We start from the raw sequence: 24113 nt of genomic DNA, 5'->3' as shown, positions 1-24113 counted from the left end.
AAAGTCCGGCATTATTGTGAATGGCCGGTATGTGTGTCGCAGAGGAAGACACTCTGCACTGCCAGCCTGAAGTAAGGTTGTTCTGGAACCTGTAGTCCCACAAGTAATTATGCTGTTTTAGAGGGAGGCTGGCAGGGCTAGTTCGGAGAGTTGGGCGGATTGAACTAGTCACTCACACATCCCACTTATGGGGGTGGTGAGAGCTTCATAATGTGACCAGGGTGTGGGTCACAAGGTGTTGAGAGTATTTGGAGGTCCTGGATGGTCTGTGTTGGAACCTCCTGTGAATGGAGTCTTCCTGGAAGCACCTGGAGAGACCGTGGACCTGGTCGGTCTGTGTTGGAAGCTCCTGTGAGTGGAGACTTTCTGGAATAGCGCCTGGTGAGGTCGTGATCCTGAATGGCCTCTGTGTTGGGAGGTCCTGGGAGTAGGACTGGATCCCTGAAGAGCACGAGGTGAGGCCATGGACTTGCAGAGCCAGTAATGGCTACTGTGTGTGGGAAGCCACCGCCCTTCGGTGGATCTGGAACCGACTAGTGTATGTCTGTCAGGCAAGTTGGTGATCGCCATTAAGCAGCTTCTCAAGTGGATATGTGGCACCCCTAGGGGTATTTGCCACAAAAATAGTTACTAACAGTAAATACAAATACTAAAATAGCAAGACTGCACTACCACCTCCGGCCAGAAGGGGGAGCTCCAGAGACTCCCCTTGATCCATTCTGGTCTGAGAGAAGAAATGGCAGTTGGGCTAAGGAGCTGAAAGTGAGAGGTCATACAGCTGAATTTCTAACAGCCCTATGACGGTTTCCAGGCCCAAATCACCGGCCTGAGGAGAAAAGGGGCAGAGAAAAAGGACATTGTGAGAATCGGGTAGCATTAATCACTACCCAGAACAGGCGCAAAGACGGATATCGGATCCGTGGCTGTATTCATTATATATAATACAGCAACCGGAAAAACGTGAGGTGATATCAGCTTCACTAGGGCCGGACGCAGCAACAGACACAGAGTTCAGCGGTACTCCTGGAGGGGGTAAGCCGATAAAAGGACTCAGGTTGCCCGTCGAACCAGGACCCGGAGGGGACAGATTGGGCCGGCAGCCAGTTCACATACAGCAGCAGGGCCACACATAAATTGCGTACAATAAGAGGCGAAGACCCCGGCAGGGTCAAAGTAACTCAGAGTTCCCATACAGACTCCGGTGACAGGATTGGTTGTAAATCCCTTTATGTTGAAGTAAACTGGTTAAACGTTTCAGTGCCTCAGACTTTCATTTGGACAATAGCCATCTATCCAGGATTGGGATCATGACCGCTGAGAGAACCTGCTGCTGATCAAGTAAGTGCCTGTTCCCTCATGATACCCCTTACACTGTGCATTGCCTGAGGCCACAGCACCGGGTCAAGCCACCCGTGACATCCCGCTTAAGAGACAGACCCCATTGGTCCGGTGCTGGGTACCTCGGTCTCCTGGGCGTCACAATTATAATGAACTGTTCAGGGTGTGGTCTCCTGCAGAAACTGGGCAGAGAAATCTGGCGTATTTAGAGACTCTGTATAAAAGCCGAGTACTAAGAAGCGTTATGATCTGTGCGGTCACCCATAGTAACTGGACGGACTGGAGTCCAGCATGATTAGTGACCACAACTTAATGTGAAGTCCTGATACAGTGTGTAATGGACTGTTCTTGATACGGTTTATGCTTCTTTAATAAACCGCATAGACTGTTTAAGTGAAAAGCCGTGCCTGTCTGAGTGAATTCGGTTGCTAAGTGAGTATTCCCCAAGTCATTAGTGAGTGCCTTCTCACAAGACCCAAGACCAAACTTCAAAGTGTGTTCACCAAAAGCTCAGAATCAAGAACAAAATCATAAGGTAGCAGGGTAGCAAAACTTAAGCCTAGAACAAGAATGGGAATAGCAGAATAAGCATTGCAACAAAAGTGAACCAGAGTCACTAACACATATAACTGGCACCTGAATATAGGGATACCTAGGCATATAAATGGTGTCTAGACTTGTTCAACAATCAGAGCAGGGAATTAGAAGTCCGAGAAAGCGAAATAGAGATGCTCCAGTTTCACCCCATGTCATCTTCAATCTCCGCTTTGCAACAGAAGCGGAAGTAGAGAAACAAATACTGATATGAATGTCCCACCGCTACAATTTCTAGCCTTACACCACAGCTAAGAGCACTGTTGTTCATTGTTGATCTTAGAATATGTGCCACTGTCACTAACCGCTCGACTTCCACGACCTTCAAAAAATAGTTGTTTTAGCTTTAAATAGAATTCTTTATGCTTGCAGGCTACATCCAGTTATCAAAGGTACAATTTCATATTGTGTATAGAAACTATGGAAGAACAAAGATTTAATGACTATACAAGCAGAATCGAATTTAATAACATTACAAAGCACATTTAGTTCCCTCTCAAAGTATTCATTGCATCATTGCATTTACATTTTAAAAACGTTTTCCATGGTTTTCAGAAAAAGAATACTGCTAGTTTAAAAATACAAATCTTAAGAAGACTAAAATGGTAATCACTTTGTGCTGGAGTAAGTGGAGTCTTTACTTTATAGAATACGGTAGGTATTTTTAATGTTCAGTTCATGAAGTAGCTGCTAAAAATGTACTTCTGAAATAAAAAAATAACTGGATTTTTGGTATTCTGAACAAATTTTCATAATTTTTTTGCAACAATTGTCTATAATATAACATTATATAATAGACTATAAAATAATTTCATTTATTTACCTAAATTATTTATTCCTTGTATCTTATATAGCACTAAAATATTTCACAGAGCTGTGAAGTCCAGAGACTGTCACTATCCACATTGTGAAACTCACTGAGAGTAAGAAACCATCTACTTTCCCTATTATAGACACTCACTAGGGTAAGTTTCATTGGAAGCTCGTTGACCTTATTGGACAATTTTTGAAGTGTGGGAGGAAACTAAAGAACTGATGAGCTGGATTTCTACTATTCTGGATGAAAAAAATATAAATGGAAATCAGATCACGTATTTTAGTTTTGCTTACATTTTTTTTTAACATGACAACTGCTCCTCAAAATTATGCCAGCAAGGGAATTAGCTGATCATTGGTCCAGCATCTGAAACTTCTGACAAAAACTATTATTAGTGAAATTATAGTTAGTTAGCTAGTTATATATTCTGGTGAGATGGTGTCTCAAAGCCTTAGATCTGGATGAATTGCTCCAACAAGAAATGTCAATGCAGTGAGATAAAGCGGAGCTGGTAAGCCCGACAGTACGTATTATAGAAGAGCTAGATCAGCAGCTTGACATTTGAAGCAGCATGGAATAGCAGAGCAGGCTGGGCAGGACAGTTTGATCCAATTGCTTTATGAGAAGTATGATGCAGTGACCCCTTTTACAGCTCCTCAGAATACACACAGAGGTGGAAGGCCCTACCAGGGCTGTGATGTACTTGGTAGCGGGTCTGGTCGCTCTTAAAAGGGATGTTATGGTGGCTGTGACCCGGTCCATGGCCCTGGGCACCCAATTCAAAGGGGAAGAAAGTCTTTTAAAGGGAATTGTGAATAACTCTATTGTTTGTGATGCCACCTGTGGTTCTCGGTCAATAGGGACCGACGCTGCTTAAAGGGGTCCTCTGGGGTGATGGTATGGCAGCAAGATGGTGACGCATCCCAAAGGTGAAGCGGGGTCCCCAGTGCTCCCAAGGTATATGGCAGGAATGTTGTATGCCAACGAATAAGTGGAGGACACAAGTTATAAAGTCTTTATCTGGTTTACTGAGGGTGGTAATCCACAGTCCAGGGCACCAAGCATGGATGGTGATGTGGTCCGGCCAGCTTGAAGGCAAAGGTGATCCCTCTCCCAGGTGAGGTACGTAAGGCTTTCCTATTTGCGCTAAGATGGTGTGGTCCCTACTGCTTGTAGCTTGCTGGCAAGGAATCCTCTCTCTCCTGTCCTGGGACAGTCGCCTGCACAGTAGGCAGTTTGAGCCTTTTTATAGGGTCTCTGCCACGACCCGGGCTCTTAGAGTACCGCTGTACCTCAGCTTGGTGCGGGCAGTTAACGTGTAGTCTAGTGCCCTCCGTTTTTTTGGTATGCATCTTAAAGTCCCACAAAAGCTTTGGGCTCCCGTTACCCGGTTTCTGCGCTTCGGCTCAGAGGGTGCCCGGTCACAGTTCCCCTCTGAGCCCTGTTCCACTCCTGTGCTCCTTTCCTCAATGCTACTCTGCATGCAACAACCCTTCAGGTTCTCCTCTTCCCAGGAGCCACAGCACAATCCGGGCTGCATGGCTCCACTGTCTGCTCTCTCAGACTTCCTTCTCCTAGGTCTCCCTGGACCAACTCACTTCCTCTCCCTCCAACTGGCTAACCCCTCCTCCAGACCAGGATACTTAAAGCTGGGGAAGCTCCCCTGAATCTGGGTCCTGAGCTCCCCATCCTGGCCTGGATTCAGAATGTGTTGAATGCGTGTGCTTACCTGGTAAAGAGACTCCTCCTTGCCTCCAAACATGATATCGCCCTGCCTGAAAGGAAGGCAACATCACTGTAACAACCAGTTACCTGGGGTGTTACAGATGCATATTGAGGCCATGGGAATGCAAGGCAGTTGCAGGCATAACTGTGATGGTGAGACAACATCCGGCATTATTGTAAATGGCCGGTATGTGTCGCAGAGGAGAATCCTCTGCGCTGTAAGCCAATAATGTTGTTCTGGGACCTGTAGTCCCAAAAGTATTGTTGTGAAGCTTTAAAGGGAGGCTTACAGGGTTAGTCAGAGAGCTGGGCGGGTCTGACTAACCACACACACCTCCCACCTATGGGAGTGGTTACTAATATATAATGTGACCATGGTGTGGTCACATGTGAGAGAGTGTATGGATTTGAGTGGTCCATGTGTGAGGTACTGGATGGCCGATGTGTTTGGGAGATCCTGGGAGTAGGATCGGATCCCTGAAGAGCACATGGTGAGGCCATGGACCTGGAGGCCTGTGTGTTGGATGGTCCCAGGTGGGGTCGGACGTCCTGAACAGAACACAGAGAGGCCGTGTTTGCATAGTTAGTGATTGCACTGGGTTTGGAGGAGCTATCATCCATCTGAGGATCTGGACTGTCGGGAGTGCACTGGTCACAGGGACAGTGATCCCAGTTCTGCTGCTTCCCCAGAAGAGAGCACTGACAGGAGGACAGTGTGTGGAGCAGGAGCTCCAGGAAGGTAACCCAGAGTTGGGGGACTGTGTGCACTGACGAGGGTCAGTTAATGAACTGTGCGGTCACACATGGTAACTGGAATAGGAAAGACAAATGGTTAGCACTCGACTTTTTGTAAAACGGTGCTAGTGAAGGAAACCAAATGTCCCATAGGCATAAGTTCAGAAGAAAAAAAGGCACTCATACAATATAGTGCTCTTTGCTCTTTCAGGGGAGCAATTTAACCCTTATCACTACTCTTATGTTTACCCAGCAAGCCTGTATTCCCTGGAGACCGGCTGAACCCATTGCTTGCATTGACTTCACAGGGTATGTATAGCCATTAATATGGCAACTACTACCTCCATCCTCTATATCTTTGCTTTATATTATGATTCTCCCATCTACTACACTCTGCATACTGTTATAATTCCATTACTCAACTGGGGCTCATATAAGCAACTTTAGATATATAAACCATTCCATATAACAATTTTTACGGCTAATATGTCCTTCCTTTTTATCATTATCTACAGGGCATAATATGCTCTATGGCATATTTCATTGCGGTACAAAAAGAAAAAAAGACTAGACTAATAATGGTATGCACACCCATGAATAATAAGAAAAATAGGACAACTTTTATTACACCTCAAAAAAGACAGACACAGAATAAAACCATTCAAAAAGGCCTAAATATAGGACCAATAGCCATCACCCCTATAGAAGTCATGCATAATATAACATAACCAAACCATAAATTACAAATACACGTCAATTTAAATAATACATTTGGTTATATAGATACAAAACATCTCTTGCTCATATACCAAATAACCCAAATATAACGGTGGCATACTGAAAAAAGCACAATGATGCAATACAAATGGGACAGAATGGTGGCACATAATCTAGTGCAATATAAGGACAGACCAGATGCAAAGATAAGAGGCCCCATACGTTAAATCCAACTACATGGCAGGTTAAAGTACACTCTCAGCATGCTCAAATCCTAATGCAAATAAGTCACCCTAAGCCCACACATTAATGCCGCAATGACCTTAAATGTAGGTATAATCCCCAAAAAATATCAAGAGATCTATACTAACTCGGTCCAATGAAGGAACCGTGTAAACAAGAGGTACATGGGATCGGTAAGGCAGAGAAACCCATGCAATGGGATGTAAAAATAGAGGGTTTAATACCATTTGTAATGAAAGGTCCATAAACCTTGAGCGAGATAAAGAAATTTACCTAAGGTAAGAGGTACACCGGCAACTGCTGGGAGATGTGGCGGGCTAAAGGCGCCCAAAAGGAGACAAGAGAGAAGGGGTGAGGCGAGAGCCCCACGCGTATCGCTGCAACTGCAGCTTCATCCCCTGATGGCTGCGAGCTGCTATTTTTGGCTGGGGTCAATATCCATAGCTCCTTACTAGCCTGAAAATATCAGCCCCAAGCTGTCTGCTTTAGTTTGACTGGTTGTCAAAAAATGGGGAGACCCCAGGTCATTTTTTAAAATTATTTATTGGGGCTTGGGAACCCCTCTATTATTGATAACCAGTCATAATACTGCTGACAGCTGGTGGTTGCTGCCCTCAGCTGTCAGTTTTGCCATGCTGGTTATTAAAAATACATGGGAACCCATGTCACTTTTTGATCATTTATATTTTTTATAGAGCATGCACCAGCTGATTAATACTCCCATCAGCTGGCACCTGCTCTTGCTGTTATCAGCGACAACAAGCATAGGCTGATGGGAGTAGCAGTCCCATCAGCCAACGTCTGTCACCAGAGGTAAACTTTTTACCTCCAGTCACAGCTGTAGACTCACTCTGTCATCTGACAGCATGGGAACAGCAGCGCTCAGACCGGCAGTAATGATCTTACTGCCGATCAAAGGCAGCATTTGCCACGCTCTCATGTAGATAACAATGTGGCAAACAATCGATGTTCGGGCCCCCATTCATGTGAATGAGGTTCGGGTTTCGGTTTGGGTACTGTTCTGATAGCCAAACTGAACCTTTTTTTTTAACTGTTCGGCTGGACCTGAATATACAGGGGTTCACCTATGACTAGTAGTAAGCTATTTTAAAAAGGAGATGACAACTCTTCTACAATATAAGTAGCCATCATGAACAAGATGAGACAATTTTGCAGTTTCAAAACTTGATAGACGGTGAGAGTCAACTGGACAAATGTAAGTCCTTGTAACAGGTTTAAGGGCCTAAGCCATTGATTTTAGGGAAGTTTATAAATGGTATAATGTGCTTGCTATTGCGATTGCATGCAATTAAATATGTATGCATAATAATGTGTACCAGCTTGTGAAAAAAGGCAAACAGGATGATCCAAAAATCTAATGCTGTATTCTCTGTTCCAACAAAGAAAGACCAGAGCAAGCCGCCCCCTCCCCCCACGGCCTAAGCGAAGGTCATCATGACAATGGGTTGGAGAGGAGGGGGTGGGCGGAATTAAGCTAATTACATAGGGGGGCTATAGTGGGGGGTAGAGAGGGGTCAGTGGGCAGGGGCCGGTCAGTTCCCGCTCACCTCTCAGAGAAGCATCCTTCCCGCCCTTAGTTTGGGGTCTCTTTTGGGGTTATATCGCTCGCGTTGAGCAGGTAGTTATGGTTCTTATACATGTTGTTGGTTTTCTGGGTCATTGCGGCCGGGACGGCTGGGGGAAGACCTTGGAGTTGGTGGAAATTGGTTTGGGGGGTCCATTGCCATATGGCTCCTCTGTTTTGGAGTTTAATATGTTTTGGATCTGGTGAATGGTGGTGGGGAGTTCCGTCAGGGGTGGTCGGAACTCCAAATTATTACTGTGAACAGTGAACCCTCTTGTGGGGTTTTTGGTGCCCCCGAGCCAGGGTTACAACGGCTGGGAGTAAAATATTGGTTAAGTTATGTTCACGTTATGGTTAAATCACCAGATTCTTGTGGGCTCCAAGGACTCCTCCTAGTTTTAAAATGTTTATGTTTTACATTCATTGTTAATTGTTGTATGTTTAATAAAAAAGGCTGCTGTGGCCTATACTATTCCAAAGAAATTACGGTCTCTGTCTTTAATTGGGAAAAAGGGGGGTAAATAGTCGGGTTGGGATAAAAGGTGGAGTCAACGATTGGTTGGAACAGGAGGCATTTCCCTCTTTTCCCATAGAGCGCCTTCGACAATACCAGTGTCATGAAATTGTTCCTATGCTTCTCATCCATCATGACCAGCTAACCAACACTGCAGCAACATTTCAACTACGCTTTACCAATAAATGTCACAACTACAGTTAAACTAATCCAAAGAATGACACCAACTGCATAAACTGTAGAATATGTGATGATGCCCATATTGAATGGCCTTCCCTTGTAGATAAGTACTTATTCCTTACTGTGTAAAGTAGAGATGGGTTAGCCAATACTCTGCTATGCCCTCCGATTCTTTAGGAGGAACAGGAAGCAATATGACAACCTTTTATATTGTTAGGTCTGAGTTGCCATCTCCTAGTTTGTGGTTAGGGCTATTTCTATTTAGTGTTTAACCTATTATTCCTGAGTGATCTACCACAGTCTTAACATTTGTAATATATACTTGTAATTTCACTGCTTTGTGTTCCATATTTGTTATAACTCCCTTTGATGTTACATACTTGTTATTATGCCTTCTGATGTTACATACTTATTATGTCGCTCCCTCATGTTTCATACCTGTTATAGCACCCTTTGGGTGTTAAATACTTGCTATGGCGCCCTCTGGTGTCACATACTGCTTTATGCTTTGCTAACTTGATTCCCTTTGCTGGTTTAGTGGGTTTGTGTCACTAATTAATCATTATTCACTAATGTGCATTTACCTGTGAATCTTTTAAATATTTTTTTTGCAAATTCATTGTGATATATCTTTAGTCATGACTAAGAACCAATTAATAATATTTGTTTGAAATGCGTAGGCAGATGAGGATTTTCTATTGTTCTTGGATTTGTTATCATTTTGGATTAGAATCTTATAAAATATAGAATTCAGATTTTTATCTTTGAAGATGAGTGTTTTGCACAGGCGCGCTCTGCCTTCTGTGTCTTTCATGCATTAGGATATAGTTACTGTGTTTATCACATGTTGACCAAGTTTTATCTGGTAAGTAGAAATAAATATATAGATATATAAAATTAATAGATGTTGTTATCTGTTTATAAAGTAGCTATTTAAAAATTGGTGCTTTTCCGTACCTGGAGAGATAAATCTAAAGTAAGGAATAAAACAATTTTATAAACCTATACACTGTGACTTGGAAACAAATATCCAAGGTTGAGTTTCCATAATAATTTTAAAAAGAAAACAGAACTAATTGGCTAATAAATAGTTTCTTGTACATTTCATGTCAAGCTTGTAATTGCGAAAAAAAAATGAAAAATTGAGTGAGATATATCGTAATAAGCACATCGCTCCTTCAAAAGAACCAGTACAGGGGTTTGACGACCCCATTAATTGTGACTATGTTTAAATTTGAATTTTGTTTGCAGAGAGTTCATTAAACATTAAACTATTGTCATCCATAAGCCCAGTTAATAACCAGCACCCTTAGTTATGATAACACAGTTAACTGCTCAGCCACACAGATATCATAAAGATTTCATGAACCTTAAAATATAAGTCATTAGTCTTTTAATAAGAAGCAATGAGAATACTGAGCGTGTAACTTGTTTGTGAGGATGTAGGATTTACCAATCACTCTCCTGGGAATAATATAATTAAAGTAGTTTTTTTCCGATCTTCAAATTATCTTGTGTTTGCTCTTTCATTTTAAATCTAATAGAAAATATACAAATCTAAAGAATGAGAATTGCTCACCGGGAAAGATTTGTAAATTGTGATTATCATTAATGCTTGTCAGTGTTGTATAGCAGATAAAGATATTTATGTGAACAGCATGGAGTTACAGGAAGAGAAAAAGGGTTAATTTTCCGTGGGCCTCTATCACTCAGTTTTTCATCATTCGGCCGGGATCACACTTGTGAGAAACTCGCACCAGTCTCACATCTCAATACTCTGCACTGCTGCTGACGCTTGAGACCAGAGTGTGCGGCTGCATGTATTTCTATGCAGCTGAGCGCTCCGGTCCGAGTGCCGATCCGAGACTCGTGCGAGTTTCTCGCAAGTGTTATCCCGGCCGTTAAGTCACTCTCCGTGGCAAATTTTGGAGCTTCGTGTCTGTGGTTCTCCATACGACAATATGATTAATCTTAATATCTTGCAGCTTTTAGAACTATTCATTAATAATTAGAAACATGGAGGAAGCAAATTCATGTGTCACGAGCTAATATCACCCCTTTTTGCACTGATGATTAGCAAGAAGTGTTAGGGTTCCCATAAACATTCGACTAATGTTGGCCAAACCAGTTGATTTTTAAGTGTTTGGTCAACAGTCTAATGTGTATGGGGGCATCGGCCAACTGACGGTAGTGAGAGATGTAGATCATCCATGTGTGATTTCAGATTGCCAGTCACATCTTTCTCCTGTAGATAAGCCACCGTCTAAAATGTCAGTTGGCGGTTTTCTTATCAAAAACACATGAGTGCTGGAACGAACAAGCGCTGTGTATGAGAGAGTCAGCTGATATGGCTATCAGCCGAATAATCGGTTAAAGCATTGATCTATGGAGAGCCATCTAATATCTATGGCCGGCTTTAATCTTTTAGAAACTGTGGCAACCCATTGCCGAGCAGATGCCGCAGTATCTTAGACTGTGCTGAACTTGGCTTTAGCCAAAATATCAAGACCTGTGGACAGTTAAATGGGGACTGCTGCAGAATTTCCTTAGTGGTAGCATGTTTACTAGAGTTTTCTATATGACAGTATTCTCTTCATTATACCTAGATTGTTTTGTTCTACTTGATCAACATTTTTGATGATTTGTTTCCCATGCGATTTTGCCTATTCCTAAACCTGAGGTCAACTGCTGGTTACCAGCTACATCTTTAACCCAATCCACAAATATATTTCATTGAACATTACATATATTGTATTCTAGTTTTCTTATGTTTTGGAAATAGAACTTTTGCAAGTATCTACTTCCATCCGTTACACTATCAAGTCCAAAATGAAGTGAACAGAAATGCACAAACTCCAAAAATTATCATAAAATCATATTTTTATTAAATAATCTTTAATATGCCTGAACAAACTACAATACAAAGGTTATAAACCAATTACCCTCAAATGCAAGGGACTGTTAGGCTACTAGTCTCATTATTCACAATTGTACAAGTAACTAAACATAGTTACCACTAATTATCAAAATTATCAAAATAACCACAAACAATTTCCAGTCATAGTTGGTGAGTACCAACAAATCTAGAGGAATACTCAGCATCTAATGGGAATACATGATCGAGCAATATTCATGATTTCACATGTCCCAACATCCGTGCATCCATTCCTCTTTAGGATCACCAGGATACTACTGAAAACACTAAGCATATGATACCGGATAAATTAGAATTATACTTACAGTGTGTGAGACGAGTGCCATGTCCCTCAACCCCAACGCGCATTTTGTCCACACTTCATCAGGGGGCGTGTCAGGGAAGAGGGAAATATCCGGTATCATATGCTTAGTGTTTTCAGTAGTATCTTGGTTATCCTAAAGGGGAATGGATGCACGGATGTTGGGACATGTGAAATCATGAATATTGCTCGATCATGTATTCCCATTAGATGCTGAGTATTCCTATAAATTTGTTGGTAGTCATCAACTATACCTGGAAATTATTTGTGATTATTTTGATAATTTTGTTAATTAGTGGTAACTATGTTTAGTTACTTGGACAAGTGTGAATAATGAGACTAGTAGCCTAACAATCCCTTGCATCTGAGGGTAATCTATATATATAATTGTCTAAGGGGTACTTCCGTCTGTCTGTCTGCAACTTCCGTCATGGAAATCCCGTGTTGCTGATTGGTCTCACTAGCTGCCTGTCCTGGCTGCCGCGACCAATCAGTGACGGGCACAGTCCGACCGAGAATTAGTCCCTCCCTACTCCGGTCCAGTCAGTGCCCGGCGCCCTCTCCATACTCCCCTCCACTCAGCGCTCACACAGGGTTAATGACAGCATTACAGACCGCGTTATGCCACGAGTAACGCACTCCGTTAACGCTGCTATTAACCGTGTGTGACCAACTTTTTACTATTGATGCTGCCTATGCAGCATCAATAGTAAAAAGATCTAATGTTAAAAATAATAAAAAAAACAGAAACCCTGCTATTCTCACCTTCCATCGTCCGCCAAGGCGCGCACGGCTGCTGCCAGCTTCCGTTCCCAGAGATGCATTGCAAAATTACCCAGAAGACCTAGCGGTCTCGCGAGACCACTAAGTCATCTGGGTAATTTTGCAATGCATCGCTGGGAACAGAAGCTGGCGGCAGCCGTGCATACATGGACACAGCTTCGCTGGATGCCGGCGGGTGAGTATAGAACTATTTTTCATTTACATTTTTTTTTAACAGGGATATGGTGCCCACACTGCTATATACTATGTGGGCTGTGTTATATACTGCGTGGCTGCTATATACTACGTGGCCAGTGTTACATTTTGCGTTAACTGTGTTATATACTATGTGGGCAGTGTTATATACTGCATGGGCTGTGCTATATACTACGTGGGCTGTGCTATATACTCCGTGGGCAGTGTTATATACTACGTGGCTGCTATATACTACGTGGGCAATACTACGTGGGCAATGTTATATACTGTGTGGGCTGTGTTATATACTGTTTGGTATGTGGCCTGTGCTATATACTATGTGGCTGCTTTATACATACAGTTAGGGCCAGAAATATTTGGACAGTGACACAATTTTTGCGAGTTGGGCTCTGCATGCCACCACATTGGTTTTGAAATGAAACCTCTACAACAGAATTCAAGTGCAGATTGTAACGTTTAATTTGAAGGGTTGAACAAAAATATCTGATAGAAAATGTAGGAATTGTACACATTTCTTTACAAACACTCCACATTTTAGGAGGTCAAAAGTAATTGGACAAATAAACATAACCCAAACAAAATATTTTTATTTTCAATATTTTGTTGCAAATCCTTTGGAGGCAATCACTGCCTTAAGTCTGGAACCCATGGACATCACCAAACGCTGGGTTTCCTCCTTCTTAATGCTTTGCCAGGCCTTTACAGCCGCAGCCTTCAGGTCTTGCTTGTTTGTGGGTCTTTCCGTCTTAAGTCTGGATTTGAGCAAGTGAAATGCATGCTCAATTGGGTTTAGATCTGGAGATTGACTTGGCCATTGCAGAATGTTCCACTTTTTGGCACTCATGAACTCCTGGGTAGCTTTGGCTGTATGCTTGGGGTCATTGTCCATCTGTACTATGAAGCGCCGTCCAATCAACTTTGCAGCATTTGGCTGAATCTGGGCTGAAAGTATATCCCGGTACACTTCAGAATTCATCCGGCTACTCTTGTCTGCTCTTATGTCATCAATAAACACAAGTGACCCAGTGCCATTGAAAGCCATGCATGCCCATGCCATCACGTTGCCTCCACCATGTTTTACAGAGGATGTGGTGTGCCTTGGATCATGTGCTGTTCCCTTTCTTCTCCAAACTTTTTTCTTCCCATCATTCTGGTACAGGTTGATCTTTGTCTCATCTGTCCATAGAATACTTTTCCAGAACTGAGCTGGCTTCTTGAGGTGTTTTTCTGCAAATTTAACTCTGGCCTGTCTATTTTTGGTATTGATGAATGGTTTGCATCTAGATGTGAACCCTTTGTATTTACTGTCATGGAGTCTTCTCTTTACTGTTAACTTAGAGACAGATACACCTACTTCACTGAGAGTGTTCTGGACTTCAGTTGATGTTGTGAACGGGTTCTTCTTCACCAAATTAAGTATGCAGCGATCATCCACCACTTGTTGTCATCCGTGGACGCCCAGGCCTTTTTGAGTTCCCAAGCTCACCAGTCAATTCCTTTTTTCTCAGAATGTACCCAACTGTTGATTTTGCTACTCCAAGCATGTCTGCTATCTCTCTGATGGATTTTTTCTTTTTTTTCAGCCTCAGGATGTTCTGCTTCACCTCAATTGAGAGTTCCTTTGACCGCATGTTGTCTGCTCACAGCAACAGCTTCCAAATGCAAAACCACACACCTGGAATCCACCCCTGACCTTTTAACTACTTCATTGGTTACAGGTTAACGAGGGAGACGCCTTCAGAGTTAATTGCAGCCCTTAGAGTCCATTGTCCAATTACTTTTGGTCCCTTGAAAAAGAGGACGCTATGCATTACAGAGCTATGATTCCTAAACCCTTTCTCCGATTTGGATGTGGAAACTATCATATTGCAGCTGGGAGTGTGCACTTTCAGCCCATATTATATATATAATTGTATTTCTGAACATGTTTTTGTAAACAGCTAAAATAACAAAACTTGTGTCACTGTCCAAATATTTCTGGCCCTAACTGTACATACATACATATTCTAGAATACCCGATGCGTTAGAATCGGGCCACCATCTATTTGGTTTATAACCTTTGTATTGTAGTTTGTTCAGGCATATTAAAGATTATTTAATAAAAAGATGATCGTATGACCATTTTTGGAGTTTGTGCATTTCTGTTCACTTCCTTTTGGACTTGATAGTGTAACGGATGGAATTAGATGTTATATGAAGCACATCTTTATTGCTGGATCAAAATTGTTGCCGATTAGTGAACTTTTGTAAGTGGTAGCAAATAATATATCTGAGCAATGGAAAAATGTGGAATCAGATTCATTCTCATGCTTTTCATTGCGTATTGAGTAAATCACTTCCAGTCTCATTTCTGCTTGCATGGCTGGTGATAGATGTTAAGAGTACATAGAGGACATATTTTACCTGAAAAGAAAATTTCCATTCTACTTTAAAAAAAACAAAACAAAAAAAAAACATTTTATTCTTCCACCACCAGTCCACATACAATTGTGATGATGATAAACTCTTACTCAATTTACTTCAACTAAGCAAGTCTGTTCTGCCCATCTTATTGTGCAGAAAGTTAATTATCTTGTAATTCAAGTTGTGGCCACTGGAGGTCATCAGTTGCCTACTTTTCATGTTGTTTACCAACCTTTCACTCAGAACAGCAATGTCTTCTGGGTAAGTTCCGCCCTCATTCTTTTTGTGGAAGACAAGCTTCAGTAGCCATTTTCCTCTGGTCTGAAGAGAGGCACACGTGCTCCTGTCTCGCTTACTTTCTTACCCCTGTCCTAACGGATCTCGGTACGTTTATAAAGGTTTAATGCATCTTATGTTTGTGTTAGTATTTAAGCCTTATGCAGCTCCTATAGTCAAATATAGTTAGGCAGATTGTGCTTTGCAGCTTGCAGTTAGGTTAATGTGTACTCTGCATTTAGATAGATGCATCTTTGTATAGAATAGGGCAGTGCTGCAGAATTACTGTGTAATGCACTCTGTATAATTTCTGCTGTAATGTCCCAGTTATTTATGTGATTGCACCCTGTATGTGCATATACTGAAATGCTGTTATTCTTTACAGTTTTTCACCAGTCATCCACTATGATCAGCCATCCACTATGATCAGTCATCCACTATGATCAGTCATCCACTATGATTATTCACTGAACATCCACCTTGTACATCAACATCATTCACTATTCGATCATCTACTATGAATACTGTCCACCATTGTTGTTCAACGTTATAGTTTTGGTTATCATCACCCTAATAAATAAGACTTAAGCATCAACACAGTCTGTTTACTGGGATGTGGATGAAGGTTTAGCCGTATGTTGGAATCCACACAGCATCCTACGTGGAGGAAGACAGAACAAAGTCCATCAATTATTAACTAAGAAAACTTATTTTTAATTACAGCCTGAGCTTCATTAAAAGAATATTTCCATTGCTATCATAGAAATTTCCTAAGTATCCAAAAGCAACCATGCGCTAGCTTTATTTGCAATTACATTGACCGGATATTATTGCGTGCACTCTTTCCAAATTATAGTTCAGCTAGGTCAATAGGATGTGAAATGAAACCTTTTCACGGCTAACAGGTTTTCCCTGTTGCAGCCTAATGCATCTTAGACAAAAGTATTTCCTGAGCCCCAATTATCTTTTGGAATGGCAAGTTGGAATTCAAAGATCTTAAATCTTGATTACAATTTGGCTGGGTGACTTGGAAAATAATAAAAGAATGTTAATGATGCCATTATAGCAACGAAACATTAGCACAGAAAAAAAGAAATAAACAAAATATAATTTTTCAGTCATTATTGTACCACTAATAAGTCTTTGACTTTGACCTCAACTACATTGCTGCAATTTCAGAAAGTAAAAGATTTATATTTGTTTAATGTAATCATATACAATTTTTGAACATACATTCTGCATGAAGTCTTTTTGAACAGATTCATTAGTACTCTAAAATGTTCATCTTAATATGAGGGACAGGCCGGAGTTTCAAAAATAATTATTTTGCCAATCTATTGTTCATTTTCAAAGTAAGAACACCAGCATCATCAGGAGTAAGAAATATATATTAAAAATATATGCAGTTTGTATTGTGAAATCTGGTCACAGATTCGCTGTAGTATGAAAGAAACTTTAGGCTAAAACAATGTCGGGGTGTTAATCAATGCAGTAAGTATTTGATTCATGACTGCATGCCCTGTGTACGTGTCATGGCTCTGGACAGGATGGTTCCACCTCCATCCTGGTCAGGTCAGTGTTAATTCAGTCCGCCTCTCTTTGGTTTTGGGGCAGCTATTTAATGTTGGCAGTACCTGTATTTAGTGTCGGTGATACTTCCGTATACTCGGTTAGTGGTTGCTGACCCAGGTGACTCGTCCTTAAACGTGTGCCTGTGTGCTTGTGTGCCTTGCTGTGTATGATTGGGTTTGTCCCCTGACTTCTGCCTCTGTATCCTGCTTTTGTACTGCTCTGTCTTTCCTGGTTATATGACCCCCTTGGCTTGTCCCCGTTTACTCTTTGTCTTGTCCCTAGGTACTGCGTGTTCTTCTGGCTTCTGACTCTTGGCTCTCCCTGACCACGTTTACTCTTTGCCCTGTGCTCTGCATGCTCAGTATTCTTCCCTGCACTCACGTGCCATGGCTCCGCCCCTTGGTGCCAGGTCCTGTGCTCAATACACTAGTCTAAGGTCCTTTTGCACTGTTTGCCTTCTGCCTGCACTCCCTGCGCTCATTCACGCGCCCCAATGATAGCGCCCCCTGGGCAACGCCAGTGACACCTTGGTATCATTACAGTACGTTTTTGGATTGCTGATACATAAACAGTCTATGTATTCACAAGTGTGATGACATACTTGATACCTATAGTATATATTTTGATGGAAATGTAAACTTCTTGGACTGAAAAGGATGAAACTCGCAAGGAATACTATCCATTTAGTTTTGTTTATTATTGTCAGCAGCCGTGTACCTGACACCCCTGGTGAGTCAGTCTTCAGTGGAGTGCAATCAGGCGGGGCTCGCGGCATCAGGGATAGCACGCAACTGCCAATGTACAAGAACTGCTGCACATGACTGCAAGGAGGAGGGACCAGGGTGGAGCCAACCACTGGGTTCCTGGAGATGATAGTGGAACATGGCAGAGACCGACAGGACCACTGAGAGACCAAGTGAGTTAAGGACTGCCGAGTATGGGCGCCAGAAGCGGGGAGAGTAGTCAGGGCACCGCAGATTTATCAGAAACCGAGAGAGGCAAATAACAGTACTGAAGGGTTGGGCAGAATGGGTAGTCTCAAATCATGCAGGAGTCAGGAACCAGACAAATCAGCAGACAGTACCAAATCAGCGGACAAAACCACAACAGAGAAATGGACTGGGTCAAAACCAAGAGATCACACAAGAACACAATAAACCTATAAAGAGGGCACCAGAGGTAAATGCTCCGCCATAATATATATACTGTATTTTCTGGTGTATAAGACTACTTTTTAACCCTTGAAAATCTTCTCAAAAGTCGGGTATCGTCTTATACTCCAGGTGTCGTCTTACAGGGCAGGTGCGAAGTAATCTGCGGTCGCCACATATTGTGGGGGGAGCGACCCCAATGACAAGGAGAGGGGGCACCTCACCGGGAAGGTATAAGTGAAGCAGAGGCAGAGAAGGAGATAATAGGATACAAGGGTGAGCCAGATTAATAAAGGAGGAGTGTTTTTCTAGGCACAGCACCGCTCTCTCTCTCTTATTTGCATAACCCTGGCATCCCAGACGCTGACAGTTTGCTTCACTTACACCTTCCTGGTGAGGTGCTCCCTCACCTCGTCATCGGGACCACTCCCCCCACTATATACTTCGACCGCAGATTGCTCCTCATCCACCCTATAAGACGACACCCGGCATATAAGACAACCCCTGACTTTTGAGAAGATTTTATATTTTAACTGGAAAAGTTGGGGGTCGTCTTATATGCCCAGTCGTCTTATACGCCGGAAAATACGGTAATAGAAAACCAAAAAAAGATGGACACTAGAGCTAAAATTAACAATTTTATTGAAGAGACTATAAAAGATACATGAGTACAGCAATAAGAACCGGGGTAAAAAGATACAATGAGAAAAAAAGAGAGAGGCAACACTAGTGCCACGCACGGACGCTATGATCAAATGAGGAGTAAATCATCAATTTTAACCATACCAAAGGTATATATATATACATATATAAATAACATATATAAATAAAGTGGTTACTCTGCATACAAACAAACAATAAGAGACTGTTATGCCAATAAGTAGCTGAGCATAAAGGTAACCACACATGTAGATAAGCTCCCAGATAATGTAGGAAGGTTCTAAAATGTAAATACAAGTACAATAAAGTGCCTAGTGCAATCCTTATACAGCAAGGTACCCCATATAGCTCACTAACATTAATGCACAGTCTAAGGTATCCTGGGAAGTCCCATATGCGTAAATAAGTTAGGTCTAGGCTGTACCTGCATAGAAGCAGATGGAAGAAAAGTAGGGAAAATGAAGAGAAATATGAACCAACCTGCTGCTGGGCGTGGAAGGAGGGGCCCCGACGCGCGTTTTGCAGGTGTTGCTTCCTCGGTGCCCCCTTTATGCGCAGCTACTTATTGGCATAACAGTCTCTTATTGTTTGTTTGTATGCAGAGTAACCACTTTATTTATATATGTTATTTATATATGTATATATATACCTTTGGTATGGTTAAAATTGATGATTTACTCCTCATTTGATCATAGCGTCCGTGCGTGGCACTAGTGTCGCCTCTCTCTTTTTTCTCATTGTATCTTTTTACCCCGGTTCTTATTGTTGTACTCATGTATCTTTTATAGTCTCTTCAATAAAATTGTTAATTTTAGCTCTAGTGTCCATCTTTTTTTGGTTTTCTCTTTCACACAAGAACACAGGCACAAGGCACAGGCACACAGGGGTCAACTAACTCAGCCAAGGGTGAAAGTATAACTGACAAGGAACAAAGCCCGACAGACCCCTGCCACCACAACCCCAAGATGAAGAATGGAGGACGGTGGCTCAGGGGGAAACACTGGATCAAAACTTCGGGACAAAGAATCAGTTTTAGCATTCTTGGACCCAGGACAAAATGTAATGGAAAACTGAAATGTAGAAAAAAAAAGCCAGCGAGCCTGTCTTGGAGTTAGTCTTTTATCAGACTCAATATATTCCAATTTTTTATGGTCCATGATCACAGTGATAGCATAAATAGCCCCTCCAAAAAGTGCCTCCACTCTTCAAATGCCAACTTGATCGCCAGAAGTTCCCTATTACCCACATCATAATTTCTTTTGGCTGGAGAGAGCTTCTTGGAAAAGAAGGTGCATGGCTTGAGATTGGTCAAAGTGGCAGGTCCCTGGGACAACATCACCACCCCCACCTCCGAAGCATCCACCTCTACAATAAAAGGCCTGGAAGGGTCTGGTTGCACCAGGATCAGGGCGGACATAAAGCATTTTTTCAGTACCATAAAGGAGTCCGTGGCGGACACAGACTAATTTTTTGCATCCACACCCTTGCGTGTAAGATCGGTGAGTGGTTTAACCACCTGTGAAAACCCCCTAATAAATTTACGATAATAGCGAATCCCGAGAAGCGCTGGTGTTCTTAAGGTCCCAAGGTTGAACCCAGTCAGCAATAGCCCGCACCTTCTTGGGATCTATGCAAAACCCCTCACAGGACACAATTAAACCCAAAAAAGACATTTCCTGTACGAAAAACGAACATTTTTTCAATTTGACTAACAATTCATTTTCCCTGAGTCTTTGTAGAACTGTTCGTAAATGTTGCAGAGGAATACACCAAAATGTCATCCAAATAAATAATAACAAAACGGCCTATCAGGTCAGCAAACACTACATTGATGAAGTTCTGGAAGATAACGGGAGTGTTAGTGAGGCCGAAAGGCATGACCAGATTTTCAAAATGTCCCTCTGATGTGAGAAACGCTGTTTTCCACTTTCCCGCTCCCAAACACTTATCAGATTATAAGCCCCCCGGAGATCTAGTTTGGAGAACCTTTTAGCCCCTGATAGCTGATTACAAAAATCAGAGATAAGGGGAAGAGGGTACATGTTTCTCACAGTTATCTTGTTGAGTTCCCAAAAAGTCGAGGCAGGGGTGTAAACCGCCATTTTTTTATGAAAAAGAAACTGGCAGCCACAGCAGAGACGGAAGGCCATATATGCCCTTTGCGGAGGCTTTCCGCAAAAATACTCCTTCATGGCTAACCGCTCTGGGCCGAACAAATTAGACAGACTTTAGGCAGCTTAGCCCCTGGAACTAGCTCAATGACACAATCAAAGTCTCTATGTGGCGGTAAGACCTCAGCCTCGCTTTCGGAAAACACTTCTTCAAGTTCTTCTGGTAAACCGGAATACCCTCCAGAACGACAGATGACACAGACAGATTTTACAGGTTGAGTTAGTAATGCAGATTCAGATAATGTGTTGCTACAGTTAGGACTCCAATGAAAAATCTCCCCCATTTCCCAATTGATGACTGGGTTATGGTGTTGTAACCAGGGCCTACCCGACACCAACACGGCAGGCAGATTGTCCAGGACGAAACAACTTATTTTTTCAACATGGCCTGAGCCCACCTTCAGTGAAAAAACCTCAGAGACATAGAGAATCCCTTCCTTGGTGAGTGGAGAGGAGTCAATGGACACCACTTTGACAGGAGTCTTGAACCTAACTGTCCCTATCTTGCATTGGGAAATTAAATGAGGGCTGATCAAGTTTATAGGTGAACTGCAGTCCACAAAAGCTGTAGAAAAAGAAGGACAACCATCCTCTAGCAGTCCCACTTGCAGCAACACTTTAGGAAATGAGGAAAAGTGTACCTAAGGGTCTGGGTAGTCTCCTCAACAACTACCCAGACCTAGTCATTTCCTGCCATCTTGAACGATGAAGGGCAGGAGGGACAGTCCCTCTTCCAGTGTCCAGAATTTTCACAATAGAAGCATAACTGCTTCTCATGGCGATGTCTCCCCCCTTCTCCTTAAAGGTGACAGCACCCACTTCCATGGCCTCAGATGTGGGACCGGCTCCACTTCCACCAGATAACAACAGGGCCTCTAATTGCATCACATCCCTTGCCCACAGCTTGCAGTCCATACGGACAGCCTGGGTCATAGCATCCTCCAAGGGATCTTGTGGGGATGGAGTGCCAGGGCGTCTTTCAGACGTTCAGACAGGCATCTACGGAAGAAGCCCCAGAGGGCGGCAACATCCCAAGAAACCTCGGCAACCCAGCATCTAAATTCTGAGCAAAACCACTCAGCCAAGTGATTTCCCTGATACATACTGATCACCATATCCTCAGCCAGCTGCACCCGATCAGGCTCATCGTAGATGTGCCCCAGAGCCTCAAAAACTGCATCCACTGACATTCTCACAGGGGCCGTAGAAGGAAGAGAAAATGCCCGAGCCTGCGGTGCTCCCCTTAACAGGGACATAACGACTCCCACCCTCTGCCTTTCATCCCCAGAAGAGCGTGGTCTCAATGAATAAAAAAGCTTACACCCCACCTTAAAAACACTAACATCAAACTAACATCATGAGCCCCCACCCCCTTCTTTCCTGAGGACAGAGCCCCTTGCACAGAGCTAGCTACCTGTTGTTGGGACTGAGCCAAAGCTTGTTGTTCCATGTTAAGCTTTTGGAACTTCTGAATCAGGTGCTTAACCTGCTCAGACAGGGTGCTCATTGGGTCCATAATACCCAGAACCACCAGGAGAAACAGTTAAGGTCAGTTATAATGTCAGCAGCCTCGTACCTGATACCCCCTGGTTAGTCAGTCCCAGTGGAGTGCAGGCAAGCGGGGCTCACCGTGTCTGGGATGGCATGCAACTGCCAATGTACAGGACTTGCGGCACGTGACCGCATGGGGGAGGGACCAGGGCGGAGCCAATCACTGGGTGCCTGGAGATGATGGCGGAACATGGCGGAGACCAACAGGACCACAAAGAAACCAAATGAGTTAAGGACTGCCGAGTATGAGTACCAGAAGTGGGGAGAGTAGTCAGGGTCAGGCCGATGTGTCAGAGACCGCGAGAGGCAAATAACAGTACTGAAGGGACAGGCAGAACGGGTAGTCTCAAATCACGCAGGAGTCAGGAACCAGACAAATCAGCAGACAGTACCAAATCAGCAGACAAAACCACAACAGAGAAACGGACCGGGTCAAAACCAAAAGATCATACAAGAACACAGGCACAAGGCACAGGCACACAGGGGTCAACTAACTCAGTGAAGGGCAAAAGTATAAGGCTAGGTTCCCATTGCGTTAATGGGAACGCGCTAACGGACAGCGTTGCACGGCGAAATTAACGCCGTGCAACGCGTCCGTTAGCGCGCCCATTCACGGCAATGGGAACGCGCAGCACTAGCGCGTGCCATGTTCGGCACGCGCTAGCGACGCGCCGGTGTTTCCTGGTGCGCCGCGGACGCTGCTTGCAGCGTCCGAGGCGCGCCCGCGGTCCGTTCCCGGCTCTCGCAGACCGGGGATCTGCGAGAGCGGGGACGTTACCGCGACCCCGGGACACGGCCCCGTTAAAAACATTGCGTTAGCGCAACCCGCTAGCGCTAGCGCTAAACGGATTGCACTAACGCAATGTGACCCTAGCCTAACTGACCTAATGAAAGGCCCTCCGCAAGCCAGAGAGAGGCTACCAGCCTTAACCCCTTGAGCGCTGACCAAACAACTACAAAAAAGGCCATGACAATTATGTCTTTACACAAGATATTTGTTTTATACATGGTTTCTTTATTAGATCCAATTTATGCCTGAGGCATTTTTTGATTTTTTTTAGATCTACTGTTCCTTATTTTATTGGCATGAGAATCCAGTTTCTGTTAGCTTATGGTCCAGTTTTAAACCCTCTACTCCCTGGGGTGGTTTGCAAGTTAATGACAGGGCCAATTTTTACAATTCTGACTTCAATAGATCCCAGTGATACTCAGATTTTTTCATGGCATATTGTACTTCAAGGTAGTGGTAAAATGTATTTGGTATGACTTGCATTTATTTGTGAAAAAAAGAAATTTGCAAAAAATGTAGAAAATTTTGCAATTTTCAAAATTTTAATTTTCATGGCCTTAAATCATAGAGATATGTCACACAAAATACATAAGTAACATTTCCCACATGTCTACTTTACATGAGCACAATGTTGGAACCCAAATATTTTTTTGGTTAGGAAGTTATAAGGGTTACCAGTTGAACAGCAATTTCTCTTTTTTACAACACCATTTTTTTTAAGGACCACATCACATTTGAAGTCACTTTGAGAGGTCTATATGATAGAAGATACCCAAAAGTGACACCATTTTAAAAACTGCACCCCTCAAAGTGCTCAAAACCACATTCAAGAAGTTTATTAACAGTTTAGGTGCTTCACAGGAATTTTGGAATGTGG

At 42.9% G+C, this 24113-nt stretch overlaps 1 long non-coding RNA gene across 1 annotated transcript in view; it reads left to right on the top strand.

Annotated features, from left to right (window-relative positions):
* LOC138681477 (uncharacterized) overlaps nucleotides 1–16411 on the top strand; it is a 54377-nt gene extending 37966 nt beyond the window's left edge. Inside the window, exon 3 of the long non-coding RNA XR_011321918.1 lies at nucleotides 15727–16411. This is a non-coding gene — a long non-coding RNA (uncharacterized lncRNA). The remainder of the gene's footprint in view (nucleotides 1–15726) is intronic.
* The last annotated feature ends 7702 nt before the right edge of the window (nucleotides 16412–24113 follow it).

The sequence above is a fragment of the Ranitomeya imitator genome, chromosome 5 (assembly GCF_032444005.1).
Source record: "Ranitomeya imitator isolate aRanImi1 chromosome 5, aRanImi1.pri, whole genome shotgun sequence".
NCBI classification, from domain to species: Eukaryota; Metazoa; Chordata; class Amphibia; order Anura; family Dendrobatidae; genus Ranitomeya; species Ranitomeya imitator.
This window is presented reverse-complemented; position numbering and strand designations above follow the sequence as displayed.